Genomic DNA, 25,240 nt, shown 5'->3' on the forward strand with positions numbered 1-25,240 from the left:
TCGTTGGACACCTGAACCGCGCTGTAAGGGAAGGGATAAAGGAGAGAGTGAACGAAGCAAGGAAGAATGTGCCGTAGTGGAGGGCTCCGGAATAATTTTTAACACCTGGGGATCTTAAACGTGCACAGACATCGCACAGCACACGGGCGCCTTAGCGTTTTGCCTCCATAAAGAGGCAGCCATAGAAAATGTTTTTTACAGACGACTTGTAATTTTGTTTAATAGCACCCGAATAAGGGCATTTACGTGAAGAGGCACACAGGCGATATGTATAGCTTTCTTTTGGACGGAAGAAAAACCTAAGTCCTTCCAGCATTTCAAGTTGTCCTACGACGAAAAACGCGGGATTAATTTAAATGGGCTTCGGAACACCATGCGACGACTAAGACCCGTTTCACATGCATACGATTTTCGCCTGCTACACTGAGAATTCTGTCGGCCTGTGACAGGGGTGAGCCGTCGGTCTAGTCGCAGACGGCTTGCGATCGAGTTCCGTCCGGTTGGTATTCAGTCGCAGTGTCGGCGAGTTCGCTCTGCGACTGACCGTTGGGGAGCGCCGAGATGGCCTGCGACGTGCGGTCACATGGGAGCTGTTACCGCGGTGGAAGAAAAACTGTTTATTCTAATGAAATCGTGTGGAATAATGCCTTGCATCTAAAAATACGCTGGTAATAAAATCAACACACTCCGTGTGACGTTTCTGTCGCGTTTAATAATGGGTTGCCTATGCAAACATCAAGCAACCTTGCCGGTTCCTGAGAGAGAGAGAGCAACTTTATTGAAAATGCCTGCAGAATCGGTTAGGCTCCCTCTACGGAGGGAGGACAAGCTTTTACCGCGACGCGGCCACTACGTCAGTCTCGTGCGTTGTGCTCCTCGAGGTCTTGGTCCCTCGCTACCTCCGCGGGTCCGAGAGGGCCGCCGCCCCCTTCCTGGGGGTGCTGCCCCCCTTCTCCTCGGTTTCGCTCTGTCGCTGCCTTTCTAGAGCTGCCGAGACCTGCTGGACGGCCTTGAGTTGTGTCTCTTGATCATAGCTCCTCGTTGCAACCTCTAGCTGCGGCGGGATCGTCGTCTTCTCGCTGGCTTTTTGCGGATTTACACTACAGTCCCAAAGGATGTGAGCCGCGGTGGCTCTCTCCTTCGCGCACAGTCTAAACACGTCACTCGCGTACACACTCGGACACACGTGCTTAGCTAGCACCGGGGTGAGCAGGGACCCCGTCTGTAACTGTGTATAACACTGCCTCCTTCCGGGTAAGCCCCGGGTGAGGTGGCGGCATAGTCTCTCTGTTCAGTCTGTACCATTTCACTATTTCGTTGAAGGTGGTCATCTTGTCCTTGGCACTGCGCCGCGACCAACACTCCGAGTTGGCCGTACTTGCAGCCGCGCGGTTGGTTAGTCCTCGCGCGGCCGAGTTGGCCGTCTCGTTGTGGTTCACGTTCCCGCGTTCCGACACGTGACTGCCCATGTGGGCCGGAAACCATTTGATCAACAGAACACTTTTGCGTCCGATGTCTTCGGCCTTGCGCAGTATGCGCGCGGCCTCACTACATACCCTACCCTTGGCGTAGTTCTTCACTGCCGTTCTAGAGTCACACAACACTGTAGTGCATCCGGGGTCGGAGACGGCCAAGGCGATGGCCAAGCGATGGCCACCTCCTCCGCCCGGTGCGCTTCTCGAGTCCGGACGCTCGCCGCGGTCTTCGTTGCACCCGTCGATACCCCGACAACCACCGCCGCGTACGCGTCGCTGCTCCCTCGATACTCCGCCGCGTCCACGTAGACGGCGCCTTCTTCTCTGGCGTGGAGGTCCACGAGAGCCCTGGCCTCGCGAGCCTCCGCTCCTTATTGTGCTCGGGGTTCACGTTCCTCTGGATCGGGCACACCCTGAGCTTTCTGTTGATGCTATCCGGTATAAGTACGTCTTTCTGCTGCGTGCCTTCCCTCGGCTCGAGGCCAAGGTCCCGCAGTATCTGTCTTCCGGTTCTCGTTTCAGAGAGACGCTCGAGTTGCGCAGTTCTCTGTACTTCGGCTATTTCGTCCAGCGTGTTGTGGACTCCCAGCGCCATGAATTTTTCGGTGCTCGTACTCCCGAGGAGACCGAGTTCCGCCTTATACGCCTTGCGTATGGTGGCGTCTATCCTGTTACGTTCGCTCGGCCTCCAGTTGTGGAAGGCGGCCACGTACGTTATGTGGCTAACTGCGAAGGTTTGAACGAACCTAGTCAGGCTCTCCTCCTTCATTCCCGCTTTTCTGTTGGACACCCTCCTGACGAGTCTCATTGCAGCGGTCGCTTTGCCCGCGAGCTTGTTGACCGTTTCACCGTTGACTCGGTTTCGCTCGATGAGCAGCCCGAGCACTCGAATCTTCTCGACCTCCGGGATTACTGGGCCTCCCGCTGTCTTGGCCGTGATCATGGGACGCTCGTACTTGACTTCCACATTCTTTCTTTTCCTGCCCGCTCCTTTCGGTGGAATCACCAGCAGTTCTGACTTGGCCGGAGTGCAAACGAGTCCAAACCCGTCCATTTGCTCCTCGGTGGCGTTGACCGCTTCTTGCAGCGTTGTTTCGATGTGTTCATCGCTTCCTCCCGGTACCCATTGCGTAACGGCGTCGGCGTAGATGGTGTGCCGGACGCCCGCTACGCTTTCTAGCCGGTTGGCCACACCGATCATGACGAGGTTGAGGAGTAGCGGGGAGATCACCGAGCCCTGCGGAGTTCCGACGCTCCCCAGCTGCTTCTCTTCGAGCTGCAGGTCTCTCGCGCAGATTTCGGTGCTCCGTTCCGTCTGGAAGTATTTCATGTATTGGTATGTCCTCCTGCCCATGTTTAGCCTGAATACTCGGGCCAGGATAGCCGAGTGCCTTACTTTATCGAAGGCGCTCAGCAAGTCTAGCCCGAGTATGGCTCTGTTGTCCTTGGTGCCCGTCGTATCATCGATGATCTCCTTCTTCAGTAAAATCATGGCGTCTTGCTACCCGAGCTTGTTCCGAAACCCGATGATGGAATATGGGTAAAGCTCCGATTCTTCCAGGTAACGCTGCCACCTGTTCATGAGAACATGCTCGAGGACCTTTCCCACGCACGAAGTGAGCGAGATCGGCCTGATGTTCTCTATGTTGGGCGGCCTGCCAGGCTTGGGGATGAGGATCGTCTTGGCTGCTTTCCATTGCTTGGACAGCCTTCCTTCTTGCCAGCACTTGTTGTAGACGTTCGTGAGCGTTTCGATGGCCGCTTCGTCGAGGTTCTTGAGCGCTCTGTTGTTCACTCGATCGGGACCCGCGGCGGACCTGCCATTGAGATGCTGCAGGGCAACTCTGACTTCCCACGTCTGGATGTCTCGATCTAGCGTCTCGTTGCCTTGGTAACCCGGGTGTCTCCGTGGGGGTTTTCGGTAGGTGCTTGGCGTCCAAGATTCGCTTGACCTCGTCCTCCCCGTGTTCGCAGATTGCTTTGTGCAGGATCTTGGCCAGGTTGTTGTGTTGGTGGCCCTTGGTCTTGGTTTTGTCGAGGAGGTGCCGAAGTATGTCCCACGTCTTGCCCTTGTGCATCTGTCCGTCGGCTTTGTTGCAGGCCTCGTTCCACTGTTGGGTGCATAGCACCCTGCAGTGGATCTCGATCTGCCGTTGAGCTCGGCAATCTTCTTCCTTAGACTTTGGTTGATTCGTCGCTTCTGCCACCTCGCCTTTATGGACTGCTTGGCTTCTATCAGGTGGGCCAGCCGACTGTCCATCTTGTCTATTCGTTCGTCAGTCTCCAGCTCTTTGGTGGTTCCTTCCGTCGCCTCAACGACGTTGGCCGCCCATTGCTCGATGTCCGTAATGTCCAGTTGCACCGCGGGCAGCGCCTTTCGAAAGGCGTCCCAGTCCGTAATGCGATGCTTCCTTATGCCGGTGTTGCCTTGGCCTTCGAGCGGTAAGACGACCTCCACGATGCAGTGATCGCTGCCCAGCTCTTGGCCCGTGTTTCTCCATTTCGCTTCTCTCGATCCTCCGTCGGTTTTGACGAAGGTAAGGTCCGGAGTGGTGTCTCTCGTAACTGATGAGCCGATCCTGGTAAGAAAGGCCGGATCCGTGATTAGGTTCAGTCCCACGTCGGTGGCGTCTTGCATCAGCTCTCTCCCCTTGGCCGTCGTTCTGTGGTAGCCCCAGTCTTGGCTCGGAGCGTTAAAGTCTCCGCACATTAGGAGCGTATTGCTCCCCGAGACTGAAGTCGCCTTGTGGAATAGTGCCTTGAACCTCTGTTGTCCGTGGGGCGGATTGCTGTAGACGTTCACCAGGAAAGTGCTCTCCTTCCTCTTCTTGCCCGCCCGTGATTACTTCCACAGTGCAGTGTTCGATGGCACTTCTGCAGATCATTTCGTGTTCCATGAAGGTGATCCCTTTCCTGACGAAGGTGCAGACTCCTCTGCCCTTGCCCTTGGACGTGTCCCTTTTGCTCGGCGGGCTGTCGTGCGACCGGTAGCCCGGTAGCCTCGGCGTCTCTTCGCTGTGATAGATAGATAGATAGATAGATAGATAGATAGATAGATAGATAGATAGATAGATAGATAGATAGATAGATAGATAGATAGATAGACAGACAGACAGACAGACAGACAGACAGACAGACAGACAGACAGACAGACAGACAGACAGACAGACAGATAGATAGATAGATAGATAGATAGATAGATAGATAGATAGATAGATAGATAGATAGATAGATAGATAGATAGATAGATAGATAGATAGATAGATAGATAGATAGATAGATAGATAGATAGATAGATAGATAGATAGATAGATAGATAGATAGATAGGTAGGTAGGTAGGTAGGTAGGTAGGTAGGTAGGTAGGTAGGTAGGTAGGTAGGTAGGTAGGTAGGTAGGTAGATAGATAGACAGATAGATAGACAGATAGATAGATAGATAGATAGATAGATAGATAGATAGATAGATAGATAGATAGATAGATAGATAGATAGATAGATAGATAGATAGATAGATAGATAGATAGATAGATAGATAGATAGATAGATAGATAGATAGATAGATAGATAGATAGATAGATAGATAGATAGATAGATAGATAGATAGATAGATAGATAGGTAGGTAGGTAGGTAGGTAGGTAGGTAGGTAGGTAGGTAGGTAGGTAGGTAGATAGATAGGTAGATAGATAGATAGATAGATAGATAGATAGATAGATAGATAGATAGATAGATAGATAGATAGATAGATAGATAGATAGATAGATAGATAGATAGATAGGTAGGTAGGTAGGTAGGTAGGTAGGTAGGTAGGTAGGTAGATAGATAGATAGATAGATAGATAGATAGATAGATAGATAGATAGATAGATAGATAGATAGATAGATAGATAGATAGATAGATAGATAGATAGATAGATAGATAGATAGATAGATAGATAGATAGATAGATAGATAGATAGATAGATAGATAGATAGATAGATAGATAGATAGATAGATAGATAGATAGATAGATAGATAGATAGATAGATAGATAGATAGATAGATAGATAGATAGATAGATAGATAGATAGATAGATAGATAGATAGATAGATAGATAGATAGATAGATAGATAGATAGATAGATAGATAGATAGATAGATAGATAGATAGATAGATAGATAGATAGATAGATAGATAGATAGATAGATAGATAGATAGATAGATAGATAGATAGATAGATAGATAGATAGATAGATAGATAGATAGATAGATAGATAGATAGATAGATAGATAGATAGATAGATAGATAGATAGATAGATAGATAGATAGATAGATAGATAGATAGATAGATAGATAGATAGATAGATAGATAGATAGATAGATAGATAGATAGATAGATAGATAGATAGATAGATAGATAGATAGATAGATAGATAGATAGATAGATAGATAGATAGATAGATAGATAGATAGATAGATAGATAGATAGATAGATAGATAGATAGATAGATAGATAGATAGATAGATAGATAGATAGATAGATAGATAGATAGATAGATAGATAGATAGATAGATAGATAGATAGATAGATAGATAGATAGATAGATAGATAGATAGATAAAGAGGAGGAGGGAAAGACATGTATGTTAACCAGAAAGTGGTTCTGGTTGGCTACTCTGCACTGGGGAAGAGGGATTAGGGGGCTAAAAGGAGGAAGAGAGAAGGGGAAAAAGGCATAACAACCACACACACACACACGCACAACGCTGTCACAATTTGTCACTCAATCCAGTCGCTCTCAAGAAGGCAAAGAGTGCCTTGTATGCCTTCCGGGCAGTCGACTGCTGTGGCCACGGACCGAGGATCTTTTGCTCTGTTAATGGGCGAGGATCGAGGCGGTCCAGGGCACAACACAGTGTATGTCTTGCACTCGCAAATGCAGGGCACTCACAGAGAAGATGAGCGATGGTCTCCTCACAACCGCAGCTTTGACAGGCAGGACTGTCGGCCATCCCCATCCGGAAAGCATAGTGGTTGGTAAAACCAACACCGATCCATAAACGGCATAACAATGTAGCGTCGCGACGTGCAAAGTTACGTGGAAGACGAAGGCGCAGTCCAGTGTCCAGTGCCTTGAGGCGGAGGTTGCAAAACTCTCCCGTGTTCCACGCTAAATGTGTGAGCTCCAGCGCCAAAGGGCGAAGCCCACACGCTGCGTCAGGTCCTGATATTGGGATCCTTACTGTAAGTCCGTCGTTGTGAGCCGAACGCGCAGCCGCATCGGCCTGTTGATTACCATTAATACCACAGTGTCCTGGCAGCCATTGAAAAATGATGTCATGACCTTTGGAAACGGTGCCGTGGTACAGTAGACGGATCTCAGCAACAAGTTGTTCCTGCGACCCGCGGCGTAGCGCAGCTTGCAGGGCTTGAAGGGCTGCTTTAGAGTCGGTGAAAACCATCCAGTCATGTGGAGGTTCTTGACTGATGAACTCTACCGCAGCCCGTAAGGCTGCGAGTTCCGCGCCAGTTGAAGATGTTGGATAGGTCGTCTTCACTTTCATGAAGATGGATCTGGCCGGTATCACCAGTGACCCCGCAGAACTGGTCGAGTGAACTGATCATTCTGTGTAAAGATGTATGCGGTGACTGTGGTAAGAATGCAGGTGATTCAATGTCAGTTGTTTGAAAGCGGGTAGTGATACGCCAGCTTTCTTCGTAATTCCAGGAATATAGAGGTGAACCCGAGGTTCATGAAGACTCCATAAGGGTGAGCACGGTCTTGACGCAGGGTGAACTCCGATGGAAGATATGCGCATTGAGCTTCAATGACTTTGGCGAATGCAGTATGCGGCCAAATATTTGGGAGTGTTGCGAGGTGGTGACAGGGAACCCGTGTGAGGTGCCGAATATGTGTTCTCATGGTGTCATCAGCAATGTATGTAGTAACAGGATGTTCCCGGGCAACAAGAACAGTTGCTGCTGTTGATGCACATTATGCAGTCCAAGGCAGATACGGAGAGCTTGCGCTTGCACACTTTGAAGAGTCTTGATATTTGTCTTTGTAATGGAACTGAATATCGGAAGACTGTACCGCATGTAGCCCAGAAATAGAGAACGGTACAGTTGCAGCATAGAGCGCACTGATGCGCTCTTCGCTGTGTGTTTCTTGAATCATTATGACGTCTGGTTTCCTCGTTAGTTGCTGCAAGTGTTGCTGCAGCACCGCTCTCTTGCCGGTAAAGCCGCTGCAGTTCCAGTGCCAGACCAGGAGGTCTCTGTACGTGCTGTACGTGCTGTCCCGTCCATGAATGCTGCAGTTTGGCGATGATGTGTGCTTCCATACCTTGTATTTGTGCCTGTATCTGCGTCTTCAGTTGTGCCTGCATCTGCGCCATCATGTTCTGGATCGTGCTCTGTATGTTCGTTGTCATCTGCTGAACCGTTTGCGCGAGCGCAGTGAGGCGTTCGTTGGTTACCTTGCTGGTCGCCTCAAGACGGTCGAGTCAGTCGACCTGTTTTTAGATTCCCTCCGTTATCATTCGTTCCTTGGCGCCCACTATGGCTCTCCTCTTGGGAGCCGGTTCCGCCGCTTTCGTGGCTCTCGGGTCCACCTCTACCTCTGCTTCGTCCTCGGTTATCTCTTCTTGTTTAATCTCGTGTGCGGGCTTCGGCAGCACCTGTTACTCCGACCGAATTCGTTGTGTCGGTGTTGCATGTGAAAACACTGACTGAAAATCGCCTGTTCCTCCGACCGAATTCGTTGTGTCCGTGTTGCATGTGAGAGCCCTGACCGAAAATCGCACTGTGGCCTCACCGACTTGGTTTGTTGGTAACAACTTTATTTAAAAGTCCTGCAGAGCTTTCGCCGACGGAGACTTAGGTCTCCCACGTGGGGACGTCGAGGTGTTGCCTCGCCGTCGCCTCGCGGGCCTGCTGGGCGTGCCAGAGTTGGTCACCGAGGCTGGGGCTGCGCAAGGCAGCGACCCACTGCGGCGAGAGGGTTCCGGAGTTAGCACCGTCAGGGTTTTTGCTACAGTCCCAGAGCATGTGGGGTAAAGTTAATATAGCAGTGTGGCAGACCTTGCATATATTCGTCGGGTATGTTCCGGTGTAGAGTCTGTGGTATTGTGCCGGGTTGGGGTACGTGAGCCTCTGCAGTTGTCTGAGGGCCACCGCGTGCGCCCTGTCCAGCTTGTCGTTGGGCGGAGGGAAGGTTCGGCGGGCCAGGCAGAGGGCCTTAGTAATTTCGTTGTAGCTGGTCAATCTTTGGTGCTGTCTCATGGACGACGGTCGCCGTCGCGGTTCGCGAGCTCGGGCGCCTTGGCGTGTGCCGTTCTCGTTTCGGTTGCGATATGTGTTCGATACTTCTCCCATGTGCGCCGGGAACCACTGGATTTTGGTTTGAAAATCTTCCTCCCACTGGACTTTTCGATTGCTCAGGATTCGGGCTGCTGTCTGTGAGGTCCATCCTTTGGCGAAGTTTTTGACCGTTTGTCGCGAGTCGTAGAGAACTGTGGTGCACGTCGGATCCGTGAGGGCGAGGGCCACCGCCGCTTCCTCCGCTTCTTCTGCGCGCTGGAACGCTATATACGCTATATACACTTGCCGTTATGCGCGTTTCGCCACTCGAATTGACGACCGCAACCGCAAATCGCGAGCGTTCTGCGTATTCCGCGGCGTCAACGAACCTTGTCCCCGTTTCGTCTCCGTGGCTGTGTAGGAGAGCTCTGGCCCTGGCCACTCTTCTTCCCCGGCTGTGTTCGTGGTGGACGTTCCGTGGAGTCGAGTCTACTCTTAGAGTTTGTCTGATTGCGTCCGGAACAGCGACTTTCTGGCCTTGTTGTGCATGGTAACGGATGCCGACACTTTCCATGATATGGCATCCTGCTCTCGTGCCCGCTAATCTTTCTAGTTGTGAAGTGCGCTGCGCCTCGGCGAATTCGGTAAGCGTGTTGTGAAGCCCGAGCTGGAGCAAGCGTTGCGTGCTGGTGGACTCGGGTAGACCCAGTGCTATCTTGTACACCCTGCGGATGAGGACGTTGATCTTGGCTTCTTCTCTCTTGCACCAGTAGTGGAATGCCGCGACGTACGCAATATGTCTCATGACGAAAGAGTGTATGGGTCGTGTGAGACTCGCCTCCCTCATTCCGTTTCTTCTTCTGGTGACCCTCTTGAGGAGTCGGTGCCCTACCGACTACCCCGAATATTTTCGGTCCAGTCGCAACATGTGAAAACGGCCTGAAGGAGCATTTGTCATCTACAGCATTTCTATCTTGGCATCTCGTTGTTTCCCACTTCGTCGCTATGCTCTCTAAGTTGCGAGATGTTCGTGGTCATCTTTTGTTGCTGTCGATCACGGCAGCCACCGTCGAGCGCTCCTTTCTATCCCTCAAGGGGATTTTGCCGTCAGAAAAAAGTCGCCTTCTTTCTAACCGAGTGAACTGGCTGCTGGTTATCACCGTTTTAGGTCCGGAGGTGCCAAACGACCGGGGTGCGAGTGAAATTGACAAGTATTTTTTAAAGATTTTATCGCAACATTGGTGAGATGTTACTGCGAAAAAGTCTGGCTAATGTAACTGTTAAAAATGTTGTTATGAAAACGCATATATGTTTGAGGCGGTTCAGTTTCTGTAATAATTGGAAGTACATAAATGCGCACGACCTGGCTTATATTTCTTTGACTGGTTTAGTTACTTGAGGAATGGTAGGTATGTGGAAACTGCCCGTGCTTGTACATGTTCAAGAAGTTGTGTGTAGCATCTTCAATGCCAGCGTCGTGGCTGATTCAAAGCTCCGATAAATATTCTAGCCCGCATTAAGAATCTGACGGTCACGTGGATTCCGTTCGTTATATTGAATGTTCGTAGTATGTGGTCTCCCTATGCTGCAGCTGAAAATGTTAAGTCCTTCAAAGGTGGCGTTTACGTCTCAAAAACTCCGTTATGGGAGCCTGTTTTTTGAAAGCAGACCCTAACGCGGCGCCTTCCAGGCTCTCCAGGATGGTCATGCTCTTAACGCCGAGACTCTTGCTGCCAACAATCAGCTTTAGGGTCGGGATATAAGGAACCACGGTTGAAGCGTCCACAGAAGCTGGTGCCACGTCCGGCAGATTAATCTTATTCCTAGAGGTATGGCCGTGCTCTTGTCGTTCAAAGGCTTCCCGAGAGCCCCACAGCTCTTCGATGTTGTCGTCTGAGCAAACGTAGTCATCCGAGGCCAGTTATGCGTCGACCTGGCCAGCTATGTATCGACAAAGAGTTCATCTATCGTTCCTGTACCCATGCAGCGACGAAAGTAGCGCAGCGCTAGTGCACTTGATGGCAGCAAAAAAAATAAAGCCAACGGGGAGCAAGGAATTCAAACTTCGCAAAAGTCGCTGCTGCGAGTTGACCCCCATCCATGCGCAGTAGCTTCGCATTCGACGCTGCCCTTCTGCTTCCACCTGAGATGCTTTGGCCACGCTGACAATGATTGTCCTTGTAGGCCATCGGCGCGCGCTTAGCACGCGATTACTCACTGCTGGAGTGCCACCTTTTTGTTGCTTTCTTTGGTTGGCATGTGCTTGACAGGGCGGTGTGGCGAGCGCTGAGAGAATCTCCTCGCTCTTCGCGCTTGACGGAAGCCGTGCTTTTCAACTTCGGGGCAAGGGTTTACGGCGCCTCCTCGTTCGGTGTAATCGAGTGGTGTAGTCTGAGCTGCTCGTCTTACCTGAGACGAATTGCCAATGCCATAATGCATATTTTGAAAGTACACCGCACTCTTCGGTAATAAGCGAGCGTTCGTTATATCTGCGGCCGTAATAAGTGAGCTTGACTGTACACCATCCGCGTGTATGTGTATAATGTTGACCATGGATACGACTTCGTTGCTTTGTGTTTAATTATTGAGTTCATCTGTTATGCGAAGTGCCCAGGTGTGCGTGGTTCATAGCGTTTTCCACGTCTCCGTTAGCGAGTGGTGTTGAATAGCTCGTTTTTTTTTTAAATACAGTTTATTGCTAGCAGTCTGAACTACCGCGTAGTTTTTTGAAAGATTTGGTGTATTCCTTGTTCTTTAGTTTCGCCTGTTCATAAAAAATGTTTACGGGTTTAGTCTTTGTGTAAAATCAGGTAATTGTTCGCAATCTTTGTCATTAACGTTGGAATCATAAACATTGCTTGTCGTAAGCGACACATCAACAACCCGAATCTAATGCTTAGAGCTAAACTTACTGGCTTCGCCCATTATTCAGCAAAAGCTGGTTGGAACCAGCGGAGTTTCCGGCAGGCAACATCGGTCTGGTGCACGCATGTAACAACGACAGTAGCGCTGGCAGAAGCATAAAGACATTTCAAGTACGCGGAAAGCAAACTTTACACACAAATAGCTACTTTGCGTTGATTTTCTATTTCACGCGCGTTTAACTAATTGGCTTCGCCCCTCTTTTCGGCCATGTTTAGCCTTGGCTTTGGCCTGTTTGTTTCGAGCACATTTAGGTACTTGGCTTGGCCTCTGTTTCGAACTCGTTTGGCCACTTGGCTGCGTCGCTTTATCAGACAGCACCACCACTAGCGGTGCGGTCTTGCACGTTAAGCTTGGATATCAACAGGATTTCAACTTTTCCGTCACAATGAAGACCACCCATTTACGCTCACATGGCGGCGTACACTGTTCGCGAACATCCGTCACGGACTCCTTTTCGCACCTCGTCATCGCGACATTGAAATCTGCCGCTGCGTCTCTTGAGGAAACGAAAATGCTCAGTAACTGTCCCATATCCCGGTGGACACCTTGATCGCAGCCACAGCTGGCGCGACAAGTAAGACAGGGAGGAAAGGAAAGACGTAGAACAGGGCCGGGGGGGGAGGGGGGTGTAGGCAGTAAGTTGGGAGCGAAAGAAGAGAGAGAGAAAGAGGTGGCGTGCCTTGTCAAGGCTCCGACGGAACCTTCCACTACGGCACCTTTTCCTCACTTACTTCTTTCACTCCCTCCATTGTCTTTTCAATCCCGGCGCTGTTCTGATTCTTTCGAAAGCTTCATGGCTTACTCCGACTGGAGTTCTTAGAACTCTCCGTGCACCCGATTTCGCAGTGTCATTATTATAAGTGAAATTAAACTTAAGCGTCTTTGGTAAAGCTACCTTAAGGGGTATTGTGAACGATCACTCAGAGTAAACGGAAAACATTTTTTTTCTTACTCTTTATGCAACGTCTCGCGTATGTAGCGGTCCTAATGGAAAGTGCCGAGGATTTGGAAGCCCGCCGCTGTACGGAAGCTACCTGCAAATAATGGTGTTTGCTAGTTTCGGAGCATAGTACCATTGGGCTCCGTCCGACGCGGTGGTTCATTGCTTTTGGGCGCTCAGCTAGTAAGGACTGCTCGGGTTCGGATCTGATTGCGGATGCCACGTTTCGAATGAGGCGTAAGACGGCCGTGTCTTTCCACTCCTTCCTATCGAAGGGATAGAGTGAACGGCGGCAGTGACACCCAACAGTTCGTTTTGAGGCAAGGAACGGCGCTGTAACTGCCGCTTCACAGCGGAGAGCTCAACCTCAAACGAGTTACGCGTAGCGCGTTACGGCTGTCATTGTACCCCCTAAATGGCTTAGATGATGCTAATACACTTTTTGCTGTAAAAATTAACAATAGCTACCACTCCTCTACCCTGAACACCTCCTTAGAAATTTTGACGGCCCCACTAATTTCACTTCCTGGGTAAACCCATGTGGTATACTGTTTTCTATTTCACTCAGTACCGGATACCGTTCCTGAGTGAAAATAGCAGGATGAGCTTCTGAGAGACGGCGTGTCATGCGGGGAATGTAGAGGCACAATCTCACTCTTCCCCAACTGATCCCTCACGTAGTTTACAACCGATCGTGCCGTGGTGATGAGATTTTGACGCTGTTGTGGTGTATGCGGTGCTTTCAACTGGTCTTTCGATGTGGGGTAGTCGCGATGGCGGTTGCTGTTCAAGTCGATGTAAAGACGCTGTCGCTTGAGTGTATAAATTTGCGAAGCAGCTGAAAATGCAGCTGAATGCCTTCTTGCAGCTCGGCGGAGCATGCGTAACGGCCGGAAGAATGCGTTGCGCATGTCAGGAACGCCCTTCCCGCGAGATAACTAAACTATTTGATGGGAGGCAAGAAGGCTTCCGTCTGCCGCGTGCGCCAGTTTCCAAACAACAATGTGCGTGATGCGGCCAAAAAGTTCAAATGGAGTTTCAGATTTCGCGCGATTCTGATTTGTTTAGTCATAACCAGAAAACGTTCCCAGGCACAACTGCTGCGTATTGAGATTTTGACATGGCTTGAGGCTGCCCCAGTGCTGAGGGAAGGTCGGTTGAAAGCGTGGCCGGGTTGACGACCTGAGGTAGAGAGACAAACTCGGCTTAGCGTGAAATCCGGCGTGGGTACAGCTTCAAGCTTTAGCGGGTTCATTGACATCAGGACAGACCAGTATCGCGGCTGACGGATTTGAAGTCGCTGTGTTAAACGGGAACTTTGATCCACACGCGAAGTGCCGCATTGTCGTCGTGGCACAGAGAAATGCGGCTCTTCCTGTGAGATGTCTTGCGGCGGAACACGCAAGAAACTGTGCTGTTATACCTGTGAACATTTCTCTTGTTTGTAAACCTGGCTTTAGCACTGGCCGAAAGCTCTTGAAGGTCCTTGCACTGGCACGTGAGAAATCAAGCACGAGAGATAACAACAGAATGAACCTTTATTGATAGCAGCTGTTCGTGTTTATATAGGCTGGGCGATGTAGGCACGTGTTAGCGTCAGCGGCAGCAGTCGGTTGGAGATGTGGCTGGCACGCACAGCGCATGCGTATCATGTACGATACATCTTACCCTGTTTATTAGTGCTTTGAAACGCCTCCCGAATTCTTTTGGTTGAAGTTGTGATCGTAGTGAAGCCTGTTTGGCTGCCTCCTATTTCTGGACGACCGCCTCACTGCTGGTGTAGAGTGTCCGTCCGTGATGGCGCAGCTGCCCTTCTAAGCCGTCTTTTTCTTTCCTTCGTTCTGAGCCATTGTTGTCTCAAGAAAAGCGAGTCTGTAAGCAGCTCTTCTCACTTTCCTGCCATTTCTTGTTTCTTTTTCGTTTTATGACTTTTTTTCATTTAAAGATAATAAAATGATACAATGCAGGCTTCTGAAAAGATTATCGGGCTAGCAAAAGGCGTTTCCGATGTTGAAGGGAGAGTTTCTGCGTGTCCTTGGCTGACTCCTGAGGCTCGTTTGACTACACACTTCTTGTCTCTAGATCTGCCTCATTTACTCCAGTGGAGCGTCAGCGGACGGCGTATGCAATCATTGTTGACTACGCTCTAGGGACAGACACGTCGCCTGTACGTACCGCAACATAACTGAACCTGGATCATAAGAGAACCGCGTAAAATCGACACTGAACATAGAAGTAATGTCACTGAAGAGAGGACGGGCGCTGTGGGGTCGATTTTACGCTGCCCCCGTATGATTCAAATATGAACCAACTGGCTCAAACGGTTATTTTAGTCAATAAGTAAACCTGTTGTTTCGTTCGCTTGAGGCGTGTGTACCTGATGGCGCTAGTGAAAGCGAACGATGAGCGGCCATTTGCGTATCGTCTTCTTAAAGTTGTAAATGAGGCGCATGCGCGATGCGCCAGTTCGCCACGATATTTTCTCCAACTAGAATTTGATGACTCTAGACAAAGGTGGTAAATATTTAAACAACACGCTTCGTTTGCTTCTTAAGGACTATTAGGATTTCACGCCAGCTGGTATAAGGATTGGAACCAGCAGGTCTCGAGGATTGCCACCAAGACATAATCTCTCGCCAGGTGTGTGCGGGGTGCATTTACCGCGCTCGCCCGGTCGTTGCTGTGTGGGACAAGCGGGGAGCATGGTTCTGCGAAAATCCCTGTAAGGAGTCGCTGTCGCCGGCAGCGAAGTGGTTCCGGCTGTCTTTCGATTTTCCCCCACGTCTAGACAGACCCGACTACTCCTGTTTCACGGGCACAGCACCAGCGTGGGAACGGATCGCCACAGCGGCTCGTCTGCAGGCTTCGCCGGCCATCGCTAATGGCAGAATCACTGGGGATTATCTCCCGACGGGAAGCTCCGGCTTTGCGCCTCGGCTTCTTAGAAGTTCACCTACCTGCGGAGAGCGGGCCGACCACCTGACCTTTCCGGCCAGCCCGGCGGGGTCCTGGCCACTTCCCCCTCTCCCTCGGGCTCAACTTATGCCAAGGGCGTGTCCATGTGTGCGGAGGTGTCTGTTCGTGTGTGATAGTGAAAGTTTTGTCCACACCCGCCACGGCGAGGGCGTCCCCTACCTGGGGAACTTAGGGAAGACGCAGTGTATAAAACAGGACTGCAGATGCAGTTGAAGCAGCTCACTTCTGAACTTAAAAGCTTGTAAATATGTAAAATAAACCAAGTCTTCTTTCTCCTCTAAAGAACCCTTCACTCAGCGGCAGTCATGTCCGGGACGGAGCGGGCGTCATCTTGACCGAGGTGGTGTCGAGAAGCGACTCCGATCCCCAATTTCAACAACTGGTAGCAGCGGTGGGATTCACCAGGTGACATCGCTCTGCATGCACGGGTGAGCGCTTTGTCTTTGTTCCATGATTCACCAGGTTTTAAACTCTCGGTAAAAAGTTTGAACTGCTGGTAACCGGGTGTCTGTAGCACAGTGTTGCTTCCACAGAACCATTGAACATCAGTGAGTGGGCAAAGCCACCATTTGGGGCAGCGATCATGGACTTCAGTAAGGTTGATAAGGAAGAGCTGTTGCTGATGTGTGAAGAGTTGGATGTGGAAGTGGAGAAAGGGATGAGGAAAGGGGCAATCATAAAAGCAATCAATAATAGCGATGCGGACGAAGAAGGGATGAAAATTGCGTGGTAAATGGCAAAAAAAGAGCCAGAACGGCGAAAAAAGAAAGAGGATGAAAAAAAAGAAAAGCAAGCCGCAGAACAGATACAACTGGAAATGATGGAGCTCCAATACGAAATCCAGCGTCTGGGAGCCCAAAACGGGGGAGAAAGCATTAGTGATAGATTTAGCAGGGTACGGTCTCACCGTAGAGACAATTGGATGTATCCCTACAATATCGGTGAAGACATCGGTCTGTACCTAATTAACTATGAAACGGCGCGCCAAAAGAGCAAAATCGCAGAACATTGGTGGTCACAACGCCTGCTAGGTCTTTTACCCTGTGAGGCTGAGCGTAGACAGCTGGGCTAGTTGGTTCACAGTCGCATTATGATACATCGTTCTGGCGCACGAAAAACACGGACGAAGGAAGAACAGACACACAATCGCCGGACATCAACTGAAGTTTATTCACAGAAACCAGTCCTATATGTACAGATGTGACCACCAGGTAGCTGATATCAAAAGCACAAAATCGGGAAAACCAAAAGGCAATCAACCAGAGCCACAGGTTCCATATCGCACACGTGCCTTCATGCAAATCGCCCACAATTTCTGTGCCTAGCTGACACGATCAACACCGTTAGCCTTCAGATAATCTAGTTCCTTTCTTCTAAGCACAATAGAGGGAGTACTGACGCAGTGATCTTTATCATTGGCAATACAGAGTGCGGCGTCCGTGTAGTTTTTTCAGCTCCGGAGAAGCTGGGACGCCTGTGCCGCCTAGTAAACGAACCCAAAAAGAGGTCTGCCTGCAAAATTAGGCACACCAAAGCCCTCGTCGACTGCAAGGTTGGCGTGGTGTACAACATCCCTCTCGCCTGTGGCAAACGCTACATTGGACAAACCGGGCGCTGTATCAACGAACGCTTGCTAGAGCATCGCAGGACAGTAACTTCGATTAGTGGCGGAGGTCATTTAGCTGACCACATTCGCCGTTGTTCGTATAAGCCAGCATGCAAGGCGTTTTTGGAAAAAACAAGTGTGTTAAGAAAGTTCAGGACTCAGAAAAGCCGGGAAATTTTTGAAGCCCTCTGTATTGCCAATGATAAAGATCACTGCGTCAGTACTCCCTCTATTGTGCTTAGAAGAAAGGAACTAGATTATCTGAAGGCTAACGGTGTTGATCGTGTCAGCTAGGCACAGAAATTGTGGGCGATTTGCATGAAGGCACGTGTGCGATATGGAACCTGTGGCTCTGGTTGATTGCCTTTTGGTTTTCCCGATTTTGTGCTTTTGATATCAGCTACCTGGTGGTCACATCTGTACATATAGGACTGGTTTCTGTGAATAAACTTCAGTTGATGTCCGGCGATTGTGTGTCTGTTCTTCCTTCGTCCGTGTTTTTCGTGCGCCAGAACGATGTATCATAATGCGCCTGTGAGGCGGCTAATGTGATCGCCAGGCTTAGCGAACAGTATGCGGAAAATTATGAAAAGGTGAAATCGGCTCTACTGAAGAAATACCGCCTTTCGGATGAGGCATTTCCGCAGCGTTTTAGGGAGGCAACAAAAAAAAAAGCAATGAGGATTATGCGGAGTTTGCGCGCACGCTGAAAATCAACCTTGTAGAATGGCTTAAGGGGGCAGGCGTGTACGAAAGCAAGGACAAGATAGTTGAGTGCGTCTGTCTTGAGCAGTTTTTCCTCAGCATTCCACCATCCGTAAAACTCTGGGTGCAGGACAAAGAAAATGTAGAGACAGTCGAGCGAGCCACTCAACTCGCAGACGAATTCTCGACGCGGAGAAAGGCGAATGCATAGGAAAGCCAGTCAGAAAGAGGAACTACCTCAAGAAAGTATTTATCTTCTAGATGGCCGTCTCTGAATGGAAACGTGGGGCTGGGTGTAACACAAAAAAAAGGTCACCGAAAAACCTCCAGGGAAGAGGGGCAGTCAAACGAAGGACGAAGGGGTAGAAAATGCGCGGAAAAAAGAGTTCGAGGCCAGGCAACCGTTGTGGTGTTATAACTGCCAAGAAACAGGGCGCATCGCTGCAAGATGTAGAAACCAGCGAATGGTGTTCTCGTACGTAAACGGTAGTGATGAAAACCTAGAACTGCTTCGCCCCTACCTTCATGAGTTAGGGGTAAATGGCAAGCCTTATAAGGTGCTCAGGGACAGTGCGGCTACGTTGGATGTAGTGCACCCATCCTATGGTACGTCTGAGGATTTCACGGGAGAAGTAACGTGGATTAAACAGGTGCTGGAGGAGCACAGTGTTTGCTTACCTAGGGCAAGGGTTAAGATTTCAGGTCCGTTTGGAAAACTGGTGACGGAGGCAGTCGTCTCGAAGACAATTGCGCTTGAATATCCTTAACAGTTCTCAAACCGATCTGACCGGCTGTTGCGTGAGCGAGGACAGCTCTTTGGAAAAGGAAAAGTGCAGGCAATAACTCGCTCTAAAACCCGCCAGCTCACCGCACAGTTAACAGAGGACCTGGGACAGGGAGAGGCGGAAATCGGAGCAGAACCTGAAATCATAGAGCCAAACCTAGTGGCTGAACAAGGGGTCGAGGTTGTCCCTAGACCAGGCGACATCAACGTAGCTGCGGCGCTAAGAGAAGCGCAGGAAATACAGAACGCGGGAGCGTCAGTATTGGCCCCACTTCGCGCAGTTTTGAGCGCCGTTTGGAAATAGACATAGAGATGCTGAAGGCAGAGCCAAAGAACCACCCTAGTTTGAGGCGCCTACATGCTATCGCGGAAGAGGGCATAGCGAGGCGCAACATCACGATACTCGAAAAAGGCCGACTGCTGTACAGGCACTACAGAAATCGCAAAAGCAATTCCGAAAAAAATACCGGGCGGAACCTTCTGAGCTTGTATTATAGGAACAGCTGGTCGGGATACTTGAGGATCAACAAAACTAAAGAGCGACATTTAATGGAGTACTACTGCACAGGCTGCTTCAAACACGATGAGTAGTATGTGAAGTCGTGTGACGCATGTCAATGAGTCGGGAAGCCAGGAGACAAATGGAAAGCTCCCCAGAAGTTGGTTCCACTGATCACCGAGAGTTTTCGACTGTTAGTGATAGACACGGTAGGGCCCACTACCACAGTCTAAATCGGGATACAAGTATCTCCTTACCATGCTGTGTCCAGCAACAAAATTCCCCGAAGCAGTCCCCCCTTCAGAGATAGTGGACGCTTTGCTCAGCACCTTTGAATAATAATAATTTGTTTTTGGGGAAAGGAAAAGGCGCAGTATCTGTCTCATATAGGCACCCTGCATCCGCCAGGCGCCACCACCTTCGGTTGTCGTGAAGCGCCACCGCGTAGCCGCTTTTGCGTTCGCCGGGGGATAGCTGCAGCAGACGACGCGCCTCACGCGGTGCAGCGGTATGGCGGTAAACGGCGTGCCCCTTGTTTTATCGACGGGTTTCCTTGAACTTCAAGACGTTGACGCTTTTTTTCGTGGTGCAAACCTAAAAAAGGGTCAACTACTACTGCAAGCGGGCCACGTCTATGACGTCAGTGAAGCTGTGCTTGCTGCTGGCTCCGAAATCGTGGGAAAATGCATACCGCAGACAAGAATAAACGCAGCGACAAAACGCGTGACGCTTGAGGTAAGTTTAGTTTCTTCGAAAGCACTGTACAAGTGCTCTAAACAAATGTGAGATTCCAGATGCCGACTTACAATTTTTTATCGCTGTACTGGTGCTTTAGATCGACGGAAGCCGAAGAATCCGCAGAGCTAGCTGCGACTGCCGCGCTGGCGTGGTGGGAAAATGTAAGCACACGGCGGCCGTTGCTCTCTACATTCAACAGTACAAATGTAGCTCCGGCACGAGCCAACCGCGAGCCTGGGGCCTTCCGTCATCGCGCAAAACTTACCCGAAACTGTCCAAAGTTCATGGGCCGAGAAAGGAAAACGGTAACTTGTTTTGGTCACGCTCTCAAATGCAATCACCCCATTCGTTCCGAAAGCAAGATCCCTTGATGATATTTGCGAATGTACATTAATGTAATCTTATTTTACTTTTCAGTGCGTGCGAAAAACATTGATGTCGGCCATGTGATAAAGTTTTTCGCGGACATCAAATGTCCGTTGACTGACATGCTTCGCGCAGAGGCACTACCCAACGACGAAGTCGCCCCAGCGGCTTCCGAATGCTCTGAAAAGGAACTAGAACTTTTTGGATGGCCCAGAAAAGGAGAAAGTTTTCACTGTTATCAATTACAAGAAAGCGGAGGCAGAATGATTTTCAAACGACTTAACTTTCCCGAGAGGTTTAAGTAATTTATATTCTTTATTCAGCATGTCATTAATTAGGAATTAAGGAAACAGCGATGCTACTCGGTCGGCGCGCTTGCTCGCTGCGGCCCCCAAGGGACGCTCGGGCCGCCGCTAGAGGCGCCCGCGTCGGCGCCGGAGTTACATCTGCAGGGTGCCTATATCGTTGGACACCTGAACCGCGCCGTAGGGGAAGGGATAAAGGAGGGAGTGAAAGAAGAAAGGAAGAAAGAGGTGCCGTAGTGGAGGACTCCGGAATAATTTCGACCACCTGGGGATCTTTAACGTGCACTGACATCGCACAGCCACGGGCACCTTAGCGTTTTTCCTCCATAAAAACGCAGCCGCCGAGGTCGGGTACTACGCGTACCCGACCTCTACGCGTACTCTAGTAGAGAAAAACTTGAAAGCGGCACAGCAGGGGGAAAAAGTCTATTATGATCGAAACGTAAGGCAACGAACATTTCAAACGGGCGATAAGGTTATGATTTTGCGACCAACCGGGAAAAAAAAGTGGAAATGCAGTGGGAGGGGCCGGTGGAATTTCAACACAGGCTGTCAGAAACAAACTACGTCCTGAAAAAACCCGGCAAGAGAATTGAGGTTACCATCTACCACTGCAATTCGATGAAACCTTATGTAGGCAGGGAGGAGGTGGTAAACATGATGTTAAACGTACCCGAGCCAGTACAGGCTGATCTACCTGAATTAGGAATAGACAGCGATGCAGATTGCAGCATCCAGGACATTCTTAATTACGCGCTCTGCGAGGACTGATGTTCTGAAAGAACAGGTAGATGAACTTAAGGGTCTTCTGGGGGAATTCAGAACGATGTTTAGCAGTCAGCCAGGGAAAACTGACCTGATCACTCACGAGATCGAGCTGACCTCCTCCGAATTAATCAGGTCAAAAGCTTATCGAGTGTTACCACGTCAACGGCAGATCATGAAGGCAGAGATTAAGCGAATGCTCGAAATTGGGGCAATCGAACCAACTGAAAGTGATTACACTTCACCTATGATCCTCGTCGAAGTGCCAGGTAAAGAGCATCGTCCATGCGTGGACTATCGAAAACTCAACGCAATCACCAGAGACCGGCTCTATCCGATTCTAAATATTGAAGAGAGAGTGGAGCGCGTAAGTGGAGCACAGTTCATCTCTACGTTAGATCTGGTGAGGGGATATTGGCAGGTCCCTCTCTCAGTCGCCTCGAGCCGCTATGCCGCCTTCATTTCACCCATTGGGACGTTTAGACCTCTCGTTTTAAGCTTCGGCCTCAAGAACGCACCATATAGCTTCTCAAAATTAATGGATGTTGTACTTAAAGACATGCAAAGCTATGCAGTCCCCTACTTGGATGATATAGCCATTTTTTCGAACAGCTGGGAGGAGCATATCGTGCACCTGAGGAGCGTGTTGGCAAGGTTGCGGGACGCTGGGCTCACACTGAAGTCGGAAAAGTGTAATTTTTGTTGTTCACAGGTGACATTGTTGGCCGTGGAACTAGGCAGCCTTCGGAACTAAAAAGTAAGCACATAGCTGACTTTCCATCGCCTCGAACAAAGAAAGACATCCGCTCTTTTCAGGGAATTGTTGGGTATTATAAGAGGTACATTCCTCGCTATTCTCAACGAGTGAGTCCATTGACAGATGCGCTCCGAAAGGGAGAGCCCGAAAAGGTTTTTTGGTGTTGAGGCGAAGGTGAGCGCCTTTCAAGAGCTAAAGAGAGTACTCATTTCAGGACCCGCATTGCGGACGCCTGACTACAAAAACAGAGTTTGTAGTTCAGTGCGATGCTAGTGATGGGGGGATGGGCGTTGTATTCAGTCAGGTCGGAAAAGACAACGACGAGCATCCCATCCTGTACGCAAGCCGGAAACTGACGCTAAGGGAGGAAGCTTATAGCGCCTCAGAAAAAGAATGTGCATGCTTAGTCTGGCCAGCACAAAAACTCTAATGTATCTATACGGATCGAAATTCGTTTTTGAGACGGATCACTGCCCACCCACGTGGCTGCGGCAGATGTCTCAAAAGAACGGACGCTTGCAGCGGTGGAGCCTCATCCTTCAGGAATACAACATCTCTGTGAGGTATAAGAAAGGGAAAATGAATGGCAATGCCGATGGTTTAAGCAGGCTATTCTGAAGTGCTTAAGGTGAAAAAGGTCCTCCAGCTTTTATTATTGTGTGTGTGTGTGTGTGTGTGTGTGTGTGTGTGTGTGTGTGTGTGTGTGTGTGTGTGTGTGTGTGTGTGTGTGTGTGTGTGTGTGTGTGTGTGTGTGTGTGTGTGTGTGTGTGTGTGTGTGTGTGTGTGTGTGTGTGTGTGTGTGTGTGTGTGTGTGTGTGTGTGTGTGTGTGTGTGTGTGTGTGTGTGTGTGTGTGTGTGTGTGTGTGTGTGTGCCGCATACTCCTCTCCCTCGGACTCAACTTATGCCAGGGGCGTGTCCATGTGTGCGGAGGTGTCTGTTTGTGTGTGATATTGAAAGTTTTGTCCACACCCACCACGGCGAGGGCGTCCCCTACCTGTGGAAATTACGGAAGACGCAGTGTATAAAACTGGACTGCAGATGCAGCTGAAGCAGCTCACTTCAGAACTCAAAAGCTTGTAAATATGTAAAATAAATCGTCTTCTTTCTCCTCTAACGAACCCTTCACTCAGCGGCAGTCCTGTCAGGGACGGAGCGGGCGTCATCTTGACCGAGGTTGTGTCGAGAAGCGACTCCGATCCCCACCTTCAACAGGACATAAAAGTACGGTTAAATGTTCTGGGCCAGTTAGCACAGGGCCACGGTCCGCGGCGTACTGAATTACTCAGCTAGCCAGTCGCAAAAGTGAACGAAATCAGCTTTTTAATTTTTGACTTTATTAAACAAGCCAGGTATCAAAATTCTAGAGCTTATAACTTCTTGTCGTGGTCAGCTTCTTGTTTAGGTGACTAGAGGAGTTTTAACAATGGACTACTTATCTTGTCGTGGAGGAATTCTGTTCGACGGTCCTGAATGTGGACGGAGCTTCACTGCAGGCTTAAGTTGTATCCGACTATACTAATCTTCATTAGCTGTCGAGACTTAAGGCAGTATCTACGTCTGCTCTGCTAACTTTCTCACCTTGGCGGCAAACGACGCCTCACAGTTTGAAAGTCTCACAGTGCACCCTGCAAAGCAGTCTTCGTGGCAGTTCTCTTGAAGCCGTTCGCGCCATGGGGAGACAAGAATGCGACGAACGCGTCACGATGAAGCAGAAGCAACAGGCGGCGTTCTTTCCCTGAGCACGCTGGTTGGACGGCGCTTGTCGTTGCCCTGGTGGGAACCACGACGTCCACTATTTGAGCTGCAGCGGCTCGTGGGTGCCGCACGCTCATCAGCCCCGCGGCCGCGCGCGCTTCCGCGGTTTCCGCAATGCAGAGTTACGTACAGCGACAGTCAGAGCTTGACATGTACTCTCTTTCTCAAAGCGCGCGCGAAACGAACCCGAGTACACTCGATAGAAGACAGAGTAGAATAAAAGAACGAAAAGAAAAGACAGAAGGAAAGCATGCACGTGAGTGAGAGAGCGAGAAAGGGAGAAATAGAAAGACAAAAACCCTGCATGTGTTCGTTCGGCCATCGGCCGCACCGTGCTGAATTCCGGCGCACTGGTTCGCACGAGCGCGCGCGCGTGTGCGTTCCCTTGTCTCCCACTGTGAACATGTATAACCTTGGACAGAAAGAAGGGGGGGGGGGGGGAGACAAGCGGAGCACAGACCAGGCGGCTCAAGCACCGACGCGTTACTCGGCTATTGATTTACAAGTGCGGTGCCCGCGCCGCCGGCGCACGTCGTCTTTGCGGTGTTCCGCGTCGTGGCAGCTGTCCTGCGCGCCTCGGCAGCCCGCGGGGAGCGCTTGCGACACAAGTGACCACTCAGCGGCCGCCATAAATCTGGACGACCGCCTGCGCCCCGCTCCTGGGAGCCCCGAGACGGCGGAAACAAAGGCTTGTTCCCCATGCAAATAAAGAACACGCCGCGGACAAAATAAAGGAAGCGAGCGAGGAGTAAGGAACGGCGTCGCACTCTGCTACGCGAAGGCTTCCGCACATGCGGCGCCGGTCGTATATTTGGCGCCGCCTCGCTGCGGTGCGGGCCTGCATTGTCGCCCTCATCGGAATTTAATTGGTTTTTTGGGGAAAGGAAATGGCGCAGTATCTGTCTCATATATCGTTGGACACCTGAACCGCGCCGTAAGGGAAGGGTAAAGGAGGGAGTGAAAGAAGAGAAAGGAAAAGAGAGGTGCCGTTGTGGAGGGCTCCGGAATAATTTCGACCACCTGGGGATCTTTAACGTGCACTGACATCGCACAGCACACGGGCGCCTTAGCGTTTTTCCTCCATAAAAACGCAGCCGCCGCGGTCGGGTTCGAACCCGGGAACTCCGGATCAGTAGTCGAGCGCCTTAACCACTGAGCCACCGCGGCGGGGCCCCCCTCGTCGGAAGGACTGATCGTTTGGGGCAAGTAAAGCCCCGCGCTTAGCTGAAACGGCCGCCGCGGGCGTGCGTATTACTCTCGGAAGATCCCTGCGGCTCGGTGCGCCAGAGCCGCGGGGCTGCTTCGCTCACGCTGGGGACCCAGCTCTCCGCTGCTGATCTGGGGGTCCCGCAGTCGATTCCC

At 50.3% G+C, this 25,240-nt stretch overlaps 1 pseudogene; it reads right to left on the bottom strand.

The window, feature by feature from the left end:
* Positions 1 to 848: 848 nt before the first annotated feature.
* On the bottom strand, positions 849 to 3,057 carry LOC144136574 (uncharacterized; annotated as a pseudogene).
* Positions 3,058 to 25,240: the final 22,183 nt, after the last annotated feature.

Source organism: Amblyomma americanum, chromosome 1, assembly GCF_052857255.1.
Source record: "Amblyomma americanum isolate KBUSLIRL-KWMA chromosome 1, ASM5285725v1, whole genome shotgun sequence".
In the NCBI taxonomy this organism is placed as follows: Eukaryota; Metazoa; Arthropoda; class Arachnida; order Ixodida; family Ixodidae; genus Amblyomma; species Amblyomma americanum.